Source organism: Bombus affinis, unplaced genomic scaffold, assembly GCF_024516045.1.
Source record: "Bombus affinis isolate iyBomAffi1 unplaced genomic scaffold, iyBomAffi1.2 ctg00000064.1, whole genome shotgun sequence".
NCBI lineage: Eukaryota > Metazoa > Arthropoda > Insecta > Hymenoptera > Apidae > Bombus > Bombus affinis.
The window spans coordinates 1,458,276-1,466,953 of record NW_026108821.1 but is presented as its reverse complement, the minus strand read 5'-3'; the positions used below and the strand labels follow the sequence as shown (position 1 = coordinate 1,466,953).

Genomic DNA, 8,678 nt, shown 5'->3' with positions numbered 1-8,678 from the left:
CGACAATCGAATGTCACTTAAGCGCTCTGGAGATGGAATCAATTAGTACTTCAGTGGCGTTAATTCTTGCGCGAAGATCAATTCTCGCAAACTATTCGAAAAATAAGGATTAAAAGGTTTTTACATAGGGAAGCGTAGGATTGAAGCTTAGGATTTAATTTTGACGCGAATAAATGAAAGTTTAAGAATCAAGATTTAATTGAAATAAAAGTAGGATCGTTAAATTAAAAAACGTGAATAATTCTCAATTTTTGTCGCATATGAAGTATAGACACAAGTCTTTCAAATAATAAAATATTTAACCAACGTTAAATATTTAACTATAACGTGAAAGTAATATAAATGTAAATGAATTTCGAACATTCTGAATTATAACACCAATTAATCGCATGCTAATTAATATTTATGAATCATAAGCGAAACACGATGGAAAATCGAAATTCGATATATATTTCGAACCGTAAAAATAAGATCAGTAGAATGAACATGAGTTAGTGTACACTAGTTTTTTGTTAAATGAAAAATAATAGATACGAATAGTAATAATAATAGAATATTTCTTAATTAACTTTTTCATTAATAGATATTATGTTTTCATATATACAAATAAATATAATTTTCTACAAATAATATATATGTTATCAATTTAGGATATGAGTATAAAATTTCTCACCATGTCACAAATTTTCCCGAACGTTATTTTTCGCATTTGAATTTGCAGTTGGATACTACGACTATATTTCTTATATCTGTTTACAAGTTTAATAAAACTATTTTACGCCATGGCTTCGCTTGTTACTTACGGCTTCTTCAAACCAAGCGATTAAGAGATGGAATAAAGCTGAAATTACGTGATATAATATGCGCGTATACTTCGTGTGCCTGACATTACGAGCATCACATTACTTACAAAGGAGATTTTACCTTGTATAAATCATACTTTTACTTTAGCAGCATAATAAATTTTATCCGATTACTTGAAAGCTGTTTGTATTCCGAGTTATTAAGCATCGTTATAACAACGAATGGTGTTGATAATTCTCTAATTTATTTAAATTTCCAAATTAACATAAAGTGTTACGTAATCATTTTATAAATGTCTTAAAACGTTATGAAAATTATTTTATATGAAATCTTCCCTTAGAGAACGTGGGCAGATGAATATTAAACTTTGATGGAACGCATCTAACGATTAAATATTACATATCTATGAAATTCATCTAAATGATTAAATATCAGATATCTATGGTATTCATCAAACGATTGAATATCAAATAATATAAAATAAATATAAAATAACAGTTAGCAACATTTCGATATTATGGATTAATTGAATTAACTTTTAAATTGAAACACAAACGTGTTGACTACAACCTGCGGATTAAAGCGATTACAACTTACAAATTAACATAAAGTGTTACGTAATTATTTTATAAATGTCTTAAAACGTTATGAATATTAGTTTATATCAAATCTTCCCTTAGAGAACGTGGGCAGATGAATATTAAACTTTGATGGAACGCATCTAACGATGAAATATTACATATCTATGAAATTCATCTAAATGATTAAATATCAGATATCTATGGTATTCATCAAACGATTAAATATCAAATAATATAAAAAAATATAAAATAACAGTTAGCAACATTTCGATATTATGGATTAATTGAATTAACTTTTAAATCGAAACACAAACGTGTTAACTACAACCTGCGGATTAAAGCGATTACAACTTTTTCCTTTTTTTTACTTTTTTTTTTTTTGATAGGAAAACTTCAACCAATACTTTTGTGTAAGCCTGTGAGGTAAGCCTCGACTTCTAAACTAACTTCGTAAGCTATAGAACTAAAAGAGCATAATCGTAATGTGATACGAATAGTCGGAAGAAATTTAACATTTATTTAAAAACTATATATATGTATTTAAAAACCGCTATATTACAAAGTCTTTAACTATATTTTTATGAATCTGTATAATTTTTTAGAATTTTAAAAGGATACATATATATATGCAAGCTCCCTAGATTTCATGTAGGATAGGGATTCTTTTTGTTTCGCGGGTAGCACGACAGACTGTGTTTCACGGACAGACCGATCTTCCCTTGTTTTACGGACGACAATTTTAAGAAGCACGTTTTGCCCGAACGGACGGACAGAGAGTTACATTAGAGACAAACAAGGTTACGGAATAGTTATTTAAGATTTTAAAGACTGAAGAAGAAAGATCGGTAGCTCAGGACGTTGAAAATCGATTCTCAATTTTCAGGTAAACATTGTACTAAAGACTTGTTATTTCCCGTTTATATAATAATTGTTATTTATTGTTATAAACGCATATTAATTGTTGTTTATTTTTGTATTTTATTATTTACTTCATAATAAAAACTCGATTTTCAGACTACAGAATCGATCCCTGAATTATCACCAAATTACGATCTTACAAATCGATTTTCACTACGCCATGCCGTTAGAAGTGAAGCTACGTATCGCCATGAACGAGAACGCAAGGGGGGGGGAGAAAATAGAATGCATAAGAATCCATAAGAAAACCAGAAGATGAAGTATGTGATGTCTTTCCTCCAGAATATCAAGCAAGAGATCATCATCCGCAGTTATTCAGTTTATCGATAGTGAAGAAAGCCGCAAACAACTTAACCAAGGTAAGCCATTACAGAAACATTGCACTCACGATGGATGACGCAACGGCAGCGTCATACATCGGTACAAGTTTAAACTTCGTGTTTCGAGATATTTACTTAGAAGAATCGGAGATCATCCCCATAAGGAAAATAAAGACCGAAATCGAAAAGCCCAATCTTCAAACAGAAACATTATTAGAGATCTTCCAGAAACAAAACATGCATGAGAGAGAAGGCACAGACTTTGTCATAAAACAATTTGATGGAACGCAAAAAGCCACAGATTGGAGTATGAAATATTCATATTTCACATACGCATCCCTTCCATACTCTAATATGAGTATGAAACCGAATACGAAAAATACGAAATCCAAACTGATGAAAAAAGGATCAAGAATTTGAAGAAATATTTGGGAAAAACAGCATCAGAATGGTACCAGACAAATCTGCCGAAGGATGAAGAATACAACTGGGAAAATTGGAAGGTGGCAGTTCAAAAAGCTTCTGGCAATAAAGGTTGGTCTGCAGTACGATACGCTTATAACTTTAAATACATTTCAGGTTCAGTCACTGAATATGCCATAAAAAAGGAATGATTAATATTGGAAGTAAGGAGGAAGACTTCTGAAGAGACAGGGATAAATCTAATTGTTATTGGATTACCCATACACATTCAAGATAAAATCGATAAAGAAACAGTACAATCAACAAATGGCTTAATCGGATCCTTGGGGCAATATCAGACGAAGGGAAGAAAAACACAAGGGAGTAACGCAAGATTGGACAGAAAGCCAGAGCCACTGCCCAAGAAACAACCTTGTGTGATTTATGAAGCACTGAATTTCCCAGGTCGATTTCACCCAATAACAACTCACCAAAGAAATACATGCACATACTCATCGATCATTTTTCAAGGGCTGTTTTTATGTCCACATCGAAAACACAACACACAGAAGATATCATAAAACTTATAGACTCGACAGGAGAAACTGATTGCATAAAAATTATCCTTGCAGACCGATACCCAGTAATGACATCCAAAGAAATTCAAGAGTATACGAGGAAAAGGAACATTAAATTAATTTTCACCTCGACAGACTGCCCATCCTCCATTGGACTGAACAAAAGGGTAAATCAAACATTAGTAAACAGGATCAGATGTAATTCAGACAAAAATAAGAGAAACTGGACAAAAATCACAGAAGAAAGCGTAGAAGAAAACAATAACACCAGACACAGTGTAACGGGGTTTGCCCCAAATCATTTACTGAATGGAAAAATGATTGAAATCGTCCCTAAGGAAATAATGGAGAATAAGATAAACCTAAAAAGAGACAGAGAAGAAGCATTCAAAAACTCAACAAGAAATTAACATTTCGAAATTAACAAACAAAAATACGATAAAAAAAGAAGAGAACACGAATTTAAAATCGGTGATATGGTCTTCACCCATAACGAAAAAAAAATGAATAGAAATAAGCTGGAAGAAATTAGGAAAGGACCTTTCATAATTCTAAGAAGGATTTCAAACTCCATATATGAAGTGGATAACGGTAATTGGGGATCTGAAGGGAATCTGTTCCACTCCCCATTCGAGGGGCGGTGTAAACTCCCTAGAGTTCATGTAGGATAGGGATTCTTTTTGTTTTACGGGTAGCACGACAGGCTGTGTTTCACGGACAGACCTTCTTTTGTTTTATGGACGACCATTTTAAGAAGCAAATTTTTCGCGAACGGACGGACAGAGAGTTACATTAGAGACAGACAAGGTTACAGAATAGTTATTTAAAACTTTAAAGACTGAAGAAGAAAGATCGGTAGCTCAGGACGTTGAAAATCGATTCTCGATTTTCAGGTAAACATTGTACTAAAGACTTCTTATTTCCCGTTTATATAATTATTGTTATTTATTGTTATAGACGCATATTAATTGTTGTTTATTTTTGTATTTTATTATTTACTCCATAATAAAAACTCGATTTTCAGACTACAGAATAGATCCCTGAATTATCCCCGGATTACGATCTTACATATATGTACATATTTGTATATTTATATATAATATTTATATATATAAATATATAAATAAATATATATATATATATATATATATATATATATATATATATATATATAGAGAGAGAGAGAGAGAGAGAGAGAGAATGTTACAAGGAAGTAATCTAAAACTTCGTAAATTTGTAGTACATGTTTAATGAGAGAAGTATAAAATATCTGATAAGCGTAGATCCAAAAATTAATCCTATTTATTTGATATACCGTACTTTTTATTTAACATTTAAATCGAACGTTTAAATCGAAGCCTCGATAGAATAGATAGAATAAACGTGTCCAATAAAATAATCTCCTCCATCATCTGATTTGAATTCAACGAATTTTTTTTATGAATACACATAGAGAGAAATCTACCTATTGTGGACACACGTACAAATCAATAAATAATGCATGTCGTGCAATATCGGCTACAGAAGGAATAAATAGAGAATTATGTATTATCCACAGATGGCAGTTATACAGTGACTACGAAAGGTATTTAAATAATATGAATATAAATACATGATACATGTATTAAACTTGGTATTATTTAATGGTACTTTCATACGATTATAAGGATTTGATTTGAAATATAAAAGCTGATAGGAAAACGGTTCATTGGAAAATATGGACACGCGCAAATATTTTCTCGTGCCCACAGTATATTAAAACAGAAAGTCAAATGAAATATTTCTTATCAATGGCGAAGGATATTTTTCTCTTCTTCTTGACCCAGCAATTGGATTTCAAATATTATATAACGTTGATTAAAATTTCCTTTTCTCTCGAGTGAGTACTATAAGATCACAAAATGACATAGATCTTTTCTTTGCAACTTGCTGAATATAAAACTGCGTCCTTTTACAGGCAACCATGTATATTCCAAGCGTGATGAAGGGATTAGATCATCGTATCGTAAATTATGCTTACTTCCAACCCCAAAGGCAGACTTTCTGTGTGCTTGTCTCTTTGCTTCGAGGGCCAGCGTACTCTTCACTCTATATGACAGAAACAGCCTAGAATCCAGGGAGAAATTTGAAAGTCAATCGAGGAAGGAACTGCAAGATGGACAGAGCAAGGTCTCGTAGAAATGTATGAGATTCGTTTCTCGCAAATTACGAGATACGGAAACGTTTAAAGTCATCTACAGGCGGAAATCTGTTCAAGACAGTCGCGGTAATGTTTCGACGTTATATTTCATACGTTAAGCCAGCTATTATTTAAATATGTTCTTTGAAATTAAGTAAAATCAAAGTAGCTGAAAAAGTACAGCTGATAAAATTACGTTCAAAACGTGAATGAACAATAATTTTTACTTTCGTTACGCTGTTGTTATCGATTATCCATTATTTCTTATGGAAAGAAATGGGAACGTGCTTAATTTACGATAAAAACGAGAAACAATACGTAAAATATTTTTCACGATAAATTATTTTCATATTGTTTGAAATAATTTTACGCTTCCGCGATATAAGTGGCGAATGTAATTGAACAAGAATCATTTTTGATAAATGTAACAGATATATACCGTATATATATGCAAAATATATCGTAACGTGTTAATTCATAAAGTTACGTAAAATTATTGGAAATCTATGTACGTAGGTATGTTTAAATATTTCATTCATGTTTTTATTCCATTGAATTGCAAGTTATATAAAATCATTTCATTAATAGTATAGTTAAATAATATAAGAATTGCGAATTAAGAATATTGTTTATTAGTGATATAAATAATTAAATTAGTAATAATGTATACTTAACACGTTCTTGTATTTTGTTATTAAGGTAGAATTAAATGGTTAAAGAATTAAAATTATTTCGCTCTTCTTTCAAAATTATTTCAATCTCGATCTCATGTTTTAGAAGGGAAAACTATAATTTTTGTTCTTAAAACATATCATCCCCTAATAGTCTGCGTTCGAATCATGATTATTCTAAAAACCACTATGATTGTGTTATTGAAACAACGTCATCAACTAGTTTCTTAAACTACGTAGATGCTATTGAAACAAACTACGTACATGCATAGTAAGTTTATATGAATATTAAACATAAGAAACTTCGTTTGACTTGATTTGGCTGAAATCAGCTTGTCGAAGTGCATCATAGAAATAAGTCACGTCGATCAAAGTTGTAGCGCAATATCTATTAGACCGTCATTAAAGTCATCGTTGGTACATTAATAGATGGTATCATACAGTTAAACGACATGTCACAATATTCTTTCATCTAAACCATAGTAGCAACAGACTGTTTCCTACAGACTAGAGGTATTTCATGGGACGATCATATAAATTCTTAAATACAATAATGTATAATACACATACATACATACGTGAACCAAGTCTGTAAGCATAATCTATAGACTATAATAAATACGTGAAACATTTTGAATTCTGTATTAGATTTGAAGAAATCTCGAATAAATCAAAAGATATTAAATACTACAAAACTGTGAGCATTATTAAGGATTAGGATGTGATTTTTTGAAAGATATAAATATAATTTATGAGTAGTTTCAAAGATGAAGGTGAAAGAAATCTGTAACAAGAATTAGTCCCTTAAGGAAACGTTAATTACTTTGTTACTGTAGAAACACTTGTGGATTCTTCGTTATAAAACTAACAATTATCTTTTATCTAAAGGATATGTTATAATACAAAGATCCTTAAAATTATTCGATGGAATATCCTATTGATATTAATGCTGATTACCTACTTTTTAACCTATCATTTACAAAGAACAGTTTATTTATCGAAGCTATAAACTTTTTTGCCCGCTTCAGAGCTTTCATCGACGATTTATGACGTACATGGTGCAATAATGCCTAATGCGATTCTCTTTAATATCCCATATTGCATACATTCTCGTACCGATTACACAAATTGTTTGAATTCAAGAAACATGAGATCACTATACCGGTATAAATTTGTTATTTACTTGCTCTGAAATATCCTTTCAAGTTTGAAGTGAAATTGAAATTCTTTCAAATAATCTTTGACTTAAAGATGTTATTTATAGTTTCGCGTTTATCGATATTGATTCCCTAAATTTAACTGATTTTATATGTATATTTATTTTACGATTTAAGCATTACATGTTAGTTTAAGTATCATTTACATACCAGCTACTTGAAATCCATTTAATTTCATGTAACTTAACTAATTACAGAACAAGGTTTAACTTTTACGCTAACTAAGCTCAAAATGTCCATGAAGCATGATTTGTTTCTGGAAAGTCATTTAACTATTTTAACTAACGAAATGTATAACGAAAACTATCGATTTTCAGAACTTTATAATATAATGGAATCGTTTTACATATTTGCGGACAAACAACACAACACAGTTTTCGTCTATGAATACGAAATAAAAAATTTAAATAAAAATTATATTAATCCTTTCGGTACGAGTTGTTTTTTAACATCGATGGTACGTATAAAGCAGTAAAGCATGTGCGTGACCTGAATACATTTCCGGTCTTTTTATAACGATTGTGAACAAATAATGTAAAACTATAACTTCAAAACTATAACGTATGTTTCCAGATAAAGAAAATAATCACAAACTTCGCTGGATGCATAAGCATTCATAGACAACATCAATGGAATTTTTTCTGATGAATATGTACTTCTCCTGTAGGAAAGTATGAGATGACTCGTTTGTTTGTAAGAAATGTTCAAGAGCAGTTATGAAATCATTTACGGATTTCACTACGTTTTACATATTCGAAACTTTCCATCTTTGCATTTCTTTTCTGTCTCCCCTTTCTCATGAATACTTGAATACATGATTTTTTCAAATGCAATAAAAAAAAAAAAAAAGAAAAATGCTAATTCGTATATTACAAAACTTCACAAAAATAATCGTAAGAATCTGTTCTATTTTTTCTCGTATATTTCCTTGTTTGGAAAAAGGAATAATTTATGACTTGTAATTTGTAAAATTACGCTAATAATATCAGTTTACTTGTACAAGATGGC

At 30.6% G+C, this 8,678-nt stretch overlaps 1 long non-coding RNA gene across 6 annotated transcripts; it reads left to right on the top strand.

Annotated features, from left to right (window-relative positions):
- Window positions 1–1,910: 1,910 nt before the first annotated feature.
- LOC126926946 (uncharacterized) lies at window positions 1,911–8,550 on the top strand. 6 transcript variants are annotated; one of them, XR_007715026.1, is made up of 7 exons: window positions 1,911–2,268; window positions 2,400–3,490; window positions 3,658–4,496; window positions 5,162–5,482; window positions 5,561–5,869; window positions 7,988–8,127; window positions 8,244–8,550. It is a non-coding gene; the product is annotated as an uncharacterized LOC126926946 (long non-coding RNA). The 6 variants fall into 6 exon arrangements; XR_007715025.1 differs by lacking the exon at window positions 8,244–8,550 and having other exon boundaries at window positions 7,988–8,130; XR_007715024.1 differs by lacking the exons at window positions 7,988–8,127; window positions 8,244–8,550 and adding an exon at window positions 4,628–4,677 and having other exon boundaries at window positions 5,057–5,482; window positions 5,561–6,339.
- The last annotated feature ends 128 nt before the right edge of the window (window positions 8,551–8,678 follow it).